Source organism: Tauraco erythrolophus, chromosome 4 (genome assembly GCF_009769465.1).
Source record: "Tauraco erythrolophus isolate bTauEry1 chromosome 4, bTauEry1.pri, whole genome shotgun sequence".
Taxonomy (NCBI): domain Eukaryota; kingdom Metazoa; phylum Chordata; class Aves; order Musophagiformes; family Musophagidae; genus Tauraco; species Tauraco erythrolophus.
The window spans coordinates 57,322,049-57,334,881 of record NC_141468.1 but is presented as its reverse complement, the minus strand read 5'-3'; positions in this window follow the sequence as shown (position 1 = coordinate 57,334,881).

Here is a 12,833-nt window from a genome sequence, read left to right as displayed (position 1 = left end):
AATGAGGTCCCCCCTCAGTCTCCTCTTCTCCAAGCTAAAGAGACCCAGCTCTCTCAGCCTTTCCTCATAAGGGAGATGCTCCACTCCCTTAATCATCTTTGTGGCCCTGTGCTGGACTCTCTCAAGCAGTTCCTTGTCGTCCTTGAACTGAGGGGCCCAGAAGTGGACACAATATTCCAGATGCGGCCTCACCAGGGCAGAGTAGAGGGGGAGGAGAACCTCTCGACCTACTAACCACACCCCTTCTAATACACTCCAGGATGCCATTGGTGTTCTTGGCCACAAGGGTACATTGCTGCCTCATGGTCATCCTGCTGTCCACCAGGACCCCCAGGTGTTCCCAACACCTGTGCTGTTCCCCAACAGTTCAGTCTCCAACTTGTACTGGTACATGGGGTTGTTCTTACCCAAATGCAAGACTCTACGCTTGCCCTTGTTGTATTTCATTAAATTTTTCCCCGCCCAACTCTCCAGCCTGTCCAGGTTTCTCTGAATGGCAGCACAGCCTTCAGGTGTGTCAGCCACTCCTCCCAGTTTAGTGTCATCAGCAAACTTGCTGACTGTGCACTCGATTCCCTCATCCAAGTCATTAATGAATATGTTGAACAATACTGGTCCCAGTATCGACCCTTGAGGGACTCCACTGGATACAGGCCTCCAACTGGACTCTGTCCCATTGACCACTACTCTCTGGCTTCTGTCCTTCAGCCAGTTCACAATCCACCTCACTATCCAATCATCCAGACCACACTTCCTCAGTTTAGCTGTGAGGATGCCGTGGGAGACTGTGTCAAATGCTTTACTGAAATCAAGATAGACCACATCCACTGCTCTACCATAATCCGCCCACTGGTTGATGTCCTCATCAAAGGCTATCAGGTTTGTCAAGCACGACTTCCCCTTAGTGAAGCAATGTTGACTGCCCCTAATGACCCTCTTATCCTTGATATGCCTAGAGATAGCACCAAGGATAAGTTGTTCCATTATCTTTCCAGGGATGGAGGTGAGGCTGACCGGTCTATAGTTACCTGGGTCTTCCTTCTTGCTCTTTTTGAAGACTGGAGTGACATTTGCTTTCCTCCAGTCTTCAGGCACCTCTCCCGTTCCCCACGATTTAGCAAAGATGATGGCGAGTGGTATCATAAAGCTCAACAAGGCCAAGTGCAAGGTCCTGTATGTGGGTCGGGGCAATCCCAAGCACAAGTACAGGCTGGGTGGAGAATGGATTGAGAGCAGCCCTGAGGAAAAGGACTTGGGAGTGCTGGTGGATGAGAAGCTCAACATGAGCCGGCAATGTGCGCTGGCAGCCCAGAAAGCAAATTGTATCCTGGGCTGTATCAAAGGAAGTGTGGCCAGCAGGTCGAGGGAAGTGATTCTGTCCCTCTACTCAGCTCTTGTGAGACCCCACCTAGAATACTGTGTTCAGCTCTGGAGTCCCCAACACAAGAAGGACATGGTACTACTGGAGTGAGTCCAGAGGAGGGCCATGAAGATGATCCGAGGGCTGGAGCACCTCTCCTATGAAGACAGGCTGAGAGAGTTGGGGCTGTTCAGCCTGGAGAAGAGAAGGCTCCGGGGTGATCTTATAGCAGCCTTCCAGTACTTAGAGGGGGCCTAAGGAAAGCTGGAGAGGGACTTTTTCCAAGGGTGTGTAGTGATAGGACAAGGGGCAATGGATTTAAACTGAAAGAGGGGAGATTTAGATTAGATATAAGGAAGAAATTTTTCACTCAGAGGGTGGTGAGGCACTGGAACACGTTGCCCAGAGAAGTTGTGGATGCCCCATCCCTGGAAGTGTTCAAGGCCAGGTTGGATGAGACTTTGGGCAACCTGGTGTAGTGGAGGATTTCTCTGTCCATGGCATCGGGGTTGGAACTAGATGATCTTTGAGGTCCCTTCCAACCCAAACCATTCTATGATTCTATGATTTGATGCTATTTGTTAGCAACTGTGGTCAGATGGTTTGACTCTTTGTTATCCTGCTCCCTTGACTGTTTGGTATGTGCGTCTTTCCCTGTGCTCTTGCTCCAAGCATGCTGCCTGCCTAAGCATGTCCTTGCAGTCCCAGAGGAAGCTCGTGGTTCTCACTGCTTCCATGTTCACCCTGTGCAATTGCTGCTCCACATTCTTGTTGTCTCATGTCTCGTATTCAGCCCCAACTGCTCCATCAGTCCTGCACTAGCAGTCCAGGAGATGTTGAGTAAGTAGTACCAGGGCCAGGTTTTCCAAGCAGGTTTTTCTCCCTGCTGTGACAAGTCCGTAGCCATCTGGTGAAACATCGTCCTCTTCATTTCACATTTCTGTTGGCATGGGACATATCCTCTGATCGCACCACCACTGCTCTTGTACCAGTGTGGGCTTGAAGACACGAGGGAGATGGGACTGTCTCCTCACGACCGCTGCCAAAGGGATGGCTGAGGAGGTGCATTGCTTTGAAAGCTGGGATGTGTGTGAGTTATTTTTGCTTACGAGAAAAGTGAGGGCCCTTTAGGTGGAGAGCAGAGTCAGGTCCCAGTGACTAGAGAAGATGGCTCTTTTTTTGCTCTGCCACAATAGGCGCCGAAGCCTTTTTGGCTGGGAGTCTGCTGGGATGGGATATGCTAGGCCAGATGGTTTGAAGCAGGTACTGGGACATTTGGGAAGCTGCTTCAGCAGAGATAAGGAGTGACAGAGACCTGTGAACTCTGTAAAGCATAATAACTAGTGATGGGCAAACCAGTCTGCTTAATTTCTTGTAGTATTCTCTCTCTCCCCTCCCCCCAATCCCTCCATTGCTCTGGGCCTCTCTAGTCCATTCCCCTGCATCTGGTGGCTTATTTCCCTACAGATGTCATCTCGGCAGTAACTCAGACCTGAGCACCTCTCTTGGAGAATTTTTGCACTGCCTGAGTGCTTTTTCTTTCCCTAATGTCAAGGCACCTCTTTTTTCTTTTTCCGTTTTTTTTTTTTCTTTTTTTAAATTGCGTGTATACTTTTAGGCAATTGCTCTTTATAAATAAATTAAAACAGTAGCAGCAGGGGAAGCTGTAAGGCAGATGAATCTGGAGAGGATGGTCTCTCAGCTGCATGCCAGGCCAGCCTGGCTAAATGAATCAGCTGGCGGGGCTGCACAGCTTGCCCACCAACTCACCTCAGCTCCAGGGCCGGGAGCTCAGCCATGGTCCAGTGTGTCCTCTGGTCTCTTTAATTAGGAAAGGAGGAGTGATAAATGAGTATTGCTTTTAGTCTTGCTGAAGTATCCCTGTTCTCTGAATGAGGTGGTGACAGGGCTGCGCTGGGAATACGGTCAGGGAGGTGGTTTAGGGTCCCTGAAGCTTTGCGGGCTCGGAAGATACAGTACAAACAAGAGGAAGGGGATCCCAGAGCAGCACTGGGGCAACATAGTCAGGTTGTGTGAAAAGCACACATGGCTCTTCCCTCTCTCCTGAGACAAATATCACAGGAAGAGCAGCAAGAGGTTGCTCTCTGGATGTGCCCTGTTTATAGATCACAAACCCCTCCTGTGGCATCCAGTGTCTCACAAAGGTGTTAACACCTGTGCACAGTGGGTTTAAAAGACTGCCACATCAGACCAGAGGGGCTTCACACCCCTCTGGCACATGGGTAGTGCAAACGCATAGTGCAAAGGACTCCGGGAACTTTCCTGTGCTTGGATGTCTTCATATATGTAAAGATTGATACAGCTGGATGCAAAAATGCCTCCTGGCTTGGAAATGAGTTCCTGTCACAGTGTTATCCTGACAGGGCACCCAAGCAGGAGCTGTGTCAGAGAGGCTTTGCAGGATCCGTATAAGCAGGAGCTGTGTCAGAGAGGCTTTGCAGGATCCATATAAGGGTTGATTTACTTTTTTTTTTTTTTTTTTCAATTGAGACTGATGACCATGTGGGGCTGCAGTTCAGCCCTGTGTCCTGGACCTGGCCTGGAGAAGCATCAAAGCTGCCAGGAGAAGGAGGAACAAGGAAACCTCAAAGTGAGCGTGGCCCCAGGAAGCTCCAGGGGGACGAGTGGTGCGCTCAAGGCAAAGTTTGGAGAGGCAGTTCATATAGGCAACTCGGTTTGCTTTCTCTGCTTCATTTTAGGGGCTGGGTGATATTTGCAACATATAATCTTTGGCTGTTCAGGATGTCAATATTGGTACTGTCCTATACAAACAAGGGTGAGAGCTATCTAAAGACAGCAGCCTGGCACTAACTGAGTGCTTTAACTGGGTGGTTATATGGCACTACAGCCTCAGGATTGGACAAAAGCCCTTCACAAAACAGGACTGGCATTTCAGCGTCACTCTAGCACTTCAGGGTGGGCAGTGTGGAAACAGCCTTGACACTGTACCCATTAAACCCCCACCTCCTGGCTAAGAGATGCCTCTGCTTTCACCCCAGACACAGCTCTCAGGAGGGATAGCAGCTGCCCTGTGCCACAGGCTTATCCCTGGCGTGGCAGCAAGTTTTGAGGTTCTATCTCAGAAGCTGATTTCCTACAAAGACCAGCCTGCACGTTAAAGGGATGCAACCTGGGTGTTGGCTCTACCTTTTTTTTTTTCTTTTTCTGTTTTTGTTTGTTTGTTTGGTTGTTATTTTTTTTCTTCCTAGGGCTGTTTTTGAGTTTTTTTGTTTTCAGGAATATAGGGATTTAGTGCCTTTAGGAACTGGTGGCAGAAAAGGAGTAACTGGCCATCCTGCAACAAACTTCTTCTCCCACCTGCTTTCCTTCTTCAAAGAAATGCAGCCCTGTCTGCTGGTCCAAGATGTAGTGCATATATGCTCTTTATATAGATATATAACCAACAACAAACAATTATATGTATTTATATACATATATATAGCATGTATTATATATGCGCGCACACATAAAATACACATACACCCCCTCATTTTACTTTATACTTAATTTAGCAGTGGGAATGCACTAGTCTTTCAACATTATTCTATGGCAGTGTACCCCAGGAAATGATGGGAATTGGAAGAATTTGGGTTGGGATATACTACATCTTCTCTCTTGACTCCAGGACTACTCCAGTCTTTAACGACTGTCTGTTCAGCAAAATAACCTCCAAAGCAGAGCAGTTACTCTCTGTAAACTCGTCAATGGCAACAGATACCTGTAAATTGCTGGGTGGATGGGCCCTGGTGCTCAGAAGAGCTGCACCTCCAGCACAGACCCTGGATGCTGGCTACTGGTTGCAGCTCTGCGTTGCTATTGCTGTTCCTCGGCAGCAAGGAAGCTGCACTGGAGTAGGTGAAAATGTGTTGTGAGTTGAGATAGTTTCATGAGAATAGACTTAACAAACTGGCATTTGCTGACAACATGTTGTTTCATCAGAAACTACTGATCAGCAGTATTTTGCAGCAGTTTGAGTCAATGTGGCAAAGTCGATATTGAGTATCAGGGGTTTTGCTTGGAAACCGACACCTATTTATTGTATTACAGCAATTCCTTTCTCTCTGCTCCTAGCTAAACTAGGATTTATTGTCCTGAAGATCTTGGACATACAGGTTTTAATACACTCTCTTGGGATTCTGTGAGTAATGCTGGGTATGATCTCACAAGAAGACATTGCTGCCTTCAGGGAAGTGCAATGGAAAGCAATAATAATAATCTCAACTCCTGTAGCTTCTATCGCTTGAGAGCCAAAGTACTTTAAATACTATAATAATTAAACCTTCTAACTCTATGAAGCAGGGAAGATGCATCTCTGTCTTTCTGATGAGGAGAATAAGGTGAAGAGTGAGAAAGAAAACAATACTGTTTACACTTTCAGAAAATGCTTATTGATTTTAGATGATGGTATGAGGGATTAGAACAAGACTTCACTTGTTGAGGTTCATTCCCTCTATGTTTTCAAGATTTAAAACCGGGTACCTAGCAGTGTGAATACAAGTGAGCTAAGAGGTAGCAAGGGTGGACCTAAAATATAACAGTGCTTAAAGTGAGGAATGGAATGACTGTGGGAGCCGTGGAGGACAAAAACTAGATTAGAGTAAGTGATGGATGGAAAAACTGAGAAAGGCAGTAGATTAGGGCATATATTGTAGCTTGAAGGAATTTCCTTCGGAATACAAAAACTATGGATTGTCTTTTATACTAAGCCCTCTTACACTGTTTTAAAAGTGTAAACTGACCTTAAAGCCTAAGTACCTCATGGCTACGCCTTGTCCATAGTATTGATATTTATTTACTGGTAGGGTATTCTTTATTGTGACAACTGCCTGGTTTTGGTGGTTGTTCTCTCTTACTCTTGCTAATAATGCTTTTTTTCTCTGCTGCAAATGTAAGCTATAGTGACTTTTGTGTGAATGCGATGTGGCCTGAGGCAGCTGAGTTGCACCCCAAGGAAGCCAGTGGCGGAGCTGGGCTGGTAGGAGGCACGGGCTGGTACATCCTTGTGTGCATTGGCCGGCATGCGGGGGAACGAACAGCCAGGTGAGCTACTGGGAAAAGTGACTGAAGCAGCCTACGTGGATGAATTTGAGAGGCTAGAGAAAACAGACAGCGGAGGAAAAAAACCATATGGAAACAGAATTTAGCTGAGCCAAATCTGATCTGTTTGCTTGCGCTGGATTGTGCCCTGTCCCTGAAGCTTCAGCAGCCAGTGACTAGCTGTGGTCCAGATGTGGCTTTGCCTGTGTACGGTGCCGTCATTGCAACTCTATAAATGTGATTGAGTGCTGAGCAGAGGTAGAGGTCAGCGGCTGCTGGGCTGGGTCCCTCCAGCTGGGAAAGCTTTCTGGATGCTATTGATTGAAGGTCTTGGTAAGACGAATGGGCCCTGACCTGTCATACAATCGCAGGCACAGCATGGTCTGGTGCACAGCACTAATGTACTGTGAAAGCATATTGTATCCAGAGGCTTGATGGCTGGTGCCTTACTGGTCATTGAATTCAGGGAGAGATAGGGAAAGGGGAGGATGCTGGGTGGGGACAGTAAAGAGGGAAAGGAAGAAACAGAAGAAGAAGAAGAAAAATGAGACCGCCAAAAAAAATTCCTGATTTGTAGTTGTCAATTCTCTTTTCATCCTGGCTTCAGTTTTTCTAAAGGAATGAGTGTTTTTTGGGATGCTTCTTGGTTGTAAGTGTACAACTCCAGACATCTTGAACGGCACTCTTTGGTGTCAGACATTTGGTTTCCCTTGTTACTTCTAGGTAGATTTTTTTTTTCTCCTGTAAGTAACGATAACAGGAACATAAAAGTCCTTTACTGAGGATCAGAGTGAGGAAAAGGGAAGAGACAAGGGATAATTACAAGGAAGGAGGCTCACAATAAGGTTTTCTGGGTACACATCCATCCTTTCTAGTGGCCTGACCAGAGCCAGCTTTTGACCTCTCTTACCTTTGATGGCTGTGACATGCTAAAAACACCTCTTGGTCTCTCTCACTTCCAGATTAATTCCCTGTCTTGTTTCATAAGCAAGGCTGGTGTTCTCACAGAGTCCCTTGGTGACTAAACCCCAGTTTCTAACATGCTACATACCAGCAGAAATCCAGGCGTGCTGGAAGTTTGCAAAATGTGGCCCATCAGGGTCCATAGCACTGCGGCTTTGCCCTGGACCAGCTCACAGGAGACATCTCTCTCTCTCTCTCTACCCTGCTGCCTCCACTAAGCTGTTTCCCCTTTCCCCTCACATCTTGGCATCTCAGGCATCGAGCTGCCTTCTCTGCTCTTTCTGCTGTCTGTAACACCTTTCTGAGGACTTGATGGCATCTGGTGAGCTCTGGCACTCTGCTCAGGGCTGTTCAGGATTTGCTATAATGGTGCTACAATGAGCAGTGGCAGTGCGGATAGTTTCTCCTGGTTTGTCTCTGCTGCATGAGCTGCAAGACTGAAACATGCACCCATGAAGATCTTTCCTAAGGGACAGACAGTTTTTTGTTTTAAAGCTTTATCCTGTGTCATATATTATATCTGAGGAGATAGGTGGCAAAATGGATGACTGTATCCAAAGTGTAGGTGCAGTTTAAGGCTATCTCCCTCTAGTTTTTAGGATTCTCAGTATTGTAGAAGAAGGAATCACTCAACTTTTCTACATAAAAAAAAAAGAAAAATACTATATACTTTCCCACTTATGATGTTTTAAGAAACCTTTGTGTTATGGTTTGAAGTGGGGGGGAGGTCCGGGTGGCAGAAGCTGCCTATCAGACCAGACTCCCATCCCCCTCGGGGCTTGAGCCAATCGGCGCCTCCGCGAATTGCCCTATTTACGTCGGGACAAAGGAACTGGAAAGGTGTGCCTTTGCCCAGGAGCAAGGAGAAGGGAGTGGGGCACGGCCCCCGCTCCCAGCACCCGGCTGGGCCGGCGGCCCGGCCCGGGCCGGCGCCCCCCCTGTCGAGGATGGCCCCGACAGAGCCGCTTGGGGAAGTCGGGAAGAGCTCCGCTGCCGGGGTGCCCACCGGGCCAAGTTCACCCAGAAAAGACTGAGATCTAAGAGAAATGGCCACACAGATAAGAGGTCAGTGAAGATGGAATGGAACGTATGCCATGGCTGAGTCCCCCTTGCGAGCAGCCCCTTTGCAATCAGTCTTCGGTGGAGCAAGCAGAGACCCACTCGCAGCCCGTGGAGGATCCACGTCGAGAAGAGATGCCAGAGCCTGAGTACGGTACGCATCTAGAGTCCGTGGGACAACCCCCGCCGACAGGGAGGTGTTTTGTTAAAGGAGATGCCTGAGCCTGAGACTATTGTGAATCATGGGCACAGGTCGAGGTGCATTTACAGGTTTATGGATTTACGCATCTAAGTCTGTATGGAGACGCATTTAAGGTCGACATGATGACCCACGACGGAGCGCATTTGAAGTCTGTATGATGACCCACACCAGAGCGAGTGGCAACAACTCCTTAACAGTCCAGGACTGGTAAAGCCCGCACTTGGGGCAATCCGATGGGGTAAGGATTTGCCTCCCAGCGGGTAGGATTCACACTTTTGCCGTGAGCAGGGCATCCACTGGATCAAGGGACAATGGTGTAAGGACTCCTTCTCTTTTAAGGGAAGCGGCAGTAAAAACATGGAATGAACTGACCTGCACTCCCCCATTCCCTGCCCCCTGCGCCCTGTAACCGTTTTTGTTTGCTTTTCTCTTTGTAGGTAGCTGTTAATAAACTGTTTTGCCTTAAGAAAACAGCCTTTTTTGCCCGGGACCGTGGTTGGTGGGTGGTCCTCTGTTCCTGTCTCAACCCTCAGCTTTTATTATATTTTTCTCCTCTCCATTTTACTGGAGTGGGAGAGCTGCGTGGGGTTTAGTGGCTGGATCGGCCTAGCTCACGACACTTTGGATTTGGCTTTTACAGTGTTTACATCTGGCATTGAAAGAACTTAAGACTGTTTATTGGTGTGAGACTCTGAGTAACCCATAGGATTTCAGCACTGGCCTGGTGTTTGGCAGCTGCCTTCAGGAGACAGTGCAGTCTCCGTCTGCCTGCACTGTGTTTGACCTTTAAGGGAACGATGCAGGGAATAAACAGGTAATGAGTGAGGTGCATGAGAGTCTGGTGAACGAGAAAGTCCTTCCACCCTGGGAAGTAAAAATTCTCATTTTTTAAATTTTGAAACTCCATATAACAATCTGCCAATGCACAAAATGCATAGTTGATTGAGATTGAATAGAAAACCTTAAATTAATACAGCAAATAATAAGAAATGCTGAGGATGGGCTTCTCCAAACCATCCAAGTGAAGTTAAACGTGCGTTTCTTATGGATATTAATGGATCGGAGGTATTCAAATCCTTAGCTTTTGGAAATTGCAGTCTTTAATGTCCTCATATTACTAATGTGCTGTTGATTCCTGCTTGGAAACGAAAACTGAAAATGGAAAATTAAGAAAGGAAGGAAGGGATTGCAGCACAGATTACCGAATTGTTCCAATTTGATTTAATTGGCAAAACAAGTCGTCTTCTGGGTGCAGTGATCTGCTGTCTGTCTAAAGCTAGCCTCGTGCTTCAGGAGGCAAAGCTGCCTTCAGCCATGCTGAAATCCCTTTGGAGGGGCCACATGCACACAGCGACATGTCTCTTGCTTTGGATGATCTCACTCTGAGCCTGGATGCAGTTCTGTGATGGGGCAGGTGACAGTCAGAAGCAGGGAAACGGTGCACGTCTCGTAACCTTTGAAACCCTTGTTTCAAATGGAGCATGCATGGAGCAACAGCTGTGGCAACTGAACCCTCCAGGTGGTGAGGATATTTCAGTCTCTGTCTCATCCCTCTAAACTTGTCCAAGCGGGATGCTGGGGCGGGGGATGAGATCCTGGCAGGGGAACGGTGGCTCCAGCCTGGCTTCGCAAGCCAGGCTCACAGACAGCGATGGCTGTGCCAAGCCTCTATGCCCTGGCATTTAGAAGTTGGCACTGGGCAATGCCAGACTGACCCGCTGTCTCGCTTAATGGCTTTTGTGTGTGTGACACTGACTCCTGCAGCTCTGCACGTGTGTGCCAGCCTGGGTAAGCAGGTCAGGCTCACTCCTGCTCTTTCTTGCCCAGCCGTTAGTTCATCCTCTCTTGCTCGTCCTGCCGAGGACCTGAGGGGACTTAACTTACGAGGAGGGGTGAACACAGCTGAACCTCTACTGCAGCAGAAGAAAGTCCCAAGGGGTGATCAGATAACCATCTACAAGCATTTTCAGGGTGGAAACGGTGAGTCAAGAGGGAGAAATTGTTTAGGCTGGATGAAGGAGATGTTATTGAAGTAACAGGATAGCTGAGTAAAGGGCAAATTTAGGCTGAGTTTAGGGAAACGTTTCCAAATGTGAGCCTTGGAGCCATCTCCTAGCAGTGGTAATCCTATTGTTTGAGTTGTTTCAGAGCAGGTAGTGTGTTAAAGCAGATGCCGTAGACAGCAATCCTGAAGTAACTGGGGGAAGGGCAAGACTATTAAGCAGAGGATTTTAATTTGTAATTTCTATGAATCACTTGATGTTGGTCTCAACAGAAGCTCGCAGGCTGTGGCTGTATCAGCTATCACCCGTGATATGTAAAATACGTGGGTGGGAGGAAGTGGGAAGGACACTGGGAACTTACCCTTGGGCATCCTTACAATAATGAGACATGGTTCTTCATCTGTTGGGAATGATATGGGTCTAATTGATGATCAAAGTGTTCTTTGTATCGCCTTAAGTGTAGGGAGAGAATTGCTCTCCTTTGCATGGGGCAGAAAAAGGGGAAGTGCTTTTTCACCTTATTCTTGAACAGACCTGTTGAATAGACGGAGGCAAACCAGCTGTCGGAGTTGGGAAGGAATGAATATATGATATATGGGATGAGTATGACGCTGCCCAAATCAGGGATGAGTTTGTACCTGATTTAATAAAGAAAGAATAGCTTGAAAGAAAATAAATAGAGAATAGAAGTAAGTGTATATGCCACTTTGCTCCCAGTGTCCATGGAAGGAAAACTGATGGCGAGGTTATGAGAGAACTCCAAGAGTTTTGAAGGCTTTGGTTGGGGGTGTGTGATGCATTCTCAAAAAGAAAAAGGCTAACTTTGGAAATAAGAGGAAAGAAGAAGCATTTTATAACTGATATAGAAATGAGTCGATGGGGCATTACGAGCAAGGACAAAGGTACATGTTGGAAGGGAGTGGTTGTGAAAAGCAGAAAGAAGACCTGTCCTAAACACCTTTCAGAAGTGTTTCTATCACTGTCATAGGAACATTTATGTATCAGGATGAGAATATAAGTGATGGTCAAAGCTAGTTAAGATAAACTGTCTTGCATCAGTCCTCATCTAAAACTACCAAAATGCCCTTGGGTGGGTGTTTACTCAGAGTCACTGTAATGAGCCATTTTGGTGCAGGTGCTGGATTGCTCTTGCATTCATCACTGTGCACAGCACTTTCTGATGTCTCTAGTTTTTGCCATTTTCCTACTCCGAATGTATGGAGATTTTCTTGCAGCATCATTCATTCTGTTTATTAGCACCTGAAGCGTGCAGGTGCTTCTAAGACACATCCATCGTACCCCAGATCCATCCCTCTTTTTTTTCTCTGTTTACAAAATTCCTAGAACAACAAGGGCTGTGAGCCAGAAAAAGATTTATGAGCACTTATGTCACCTACCTGCTAAGCAGTAATATGGGGAGCAGCAGCGCAGGAGTTGTCAGAGTACAAATAGCCTGGGCTGAAGGTGTGGTAGGACAACAGTTAAAGCAGTTGGACCATGAGGAATGCGTCTTCAGAGGTATACAGTATGCAGTGTGTCTGGATTGGGGAAATTGAACTAACATTTAGAATAGGAAGATGTCCTAAGCTGAAATAGGCTTGCCAAAAATCAGGGAGTTGGAGAAACTTAGGTGTAAATTATGGCGTGATTTACAGCCTTAAGCCCCAACTCTTAGAAGTAACAGTTTATGGGATTACGATCAGTCCTGTCCCTTTCTCTGCATGGATCTTCTTAACTCCTGCAGTTTACCTGTAAGGCAGATAGTAGATAGAAAGATTAAATATGCACCAGCCTTCTGCTGTTGGTAAACACAGAAAAAGTGTTCTTCATTGGTCTGGACATATAGGCAGACAGCCCAGTAACATGTCTAGGGCAATGTTAACTTGCCTACAGCTTCTTCTAGTGCATTTGTTGTTCCCCAGTGGTGTGTTGGATACCAGGCACAAAGCACTTTCCAGCTTTGTAGGATATCTCACAGGTGAGATGGATTTCTTCTTAGGCCCAACTAGAGCCTGAAACACAAGGATCGCTTTTTGATTTGTTGTCTGATACTGCTAAAACTGTCTGAGAAGTGAAGCTGACGTGAATTAAGATGCTGTCAAAGATGGGCAAATACTGAAGGGTATGGTAACACACTGATGGCTAACGCTGGGGCTGGCAGGACATGTCTGTAGGCAGTAGTGGCGCT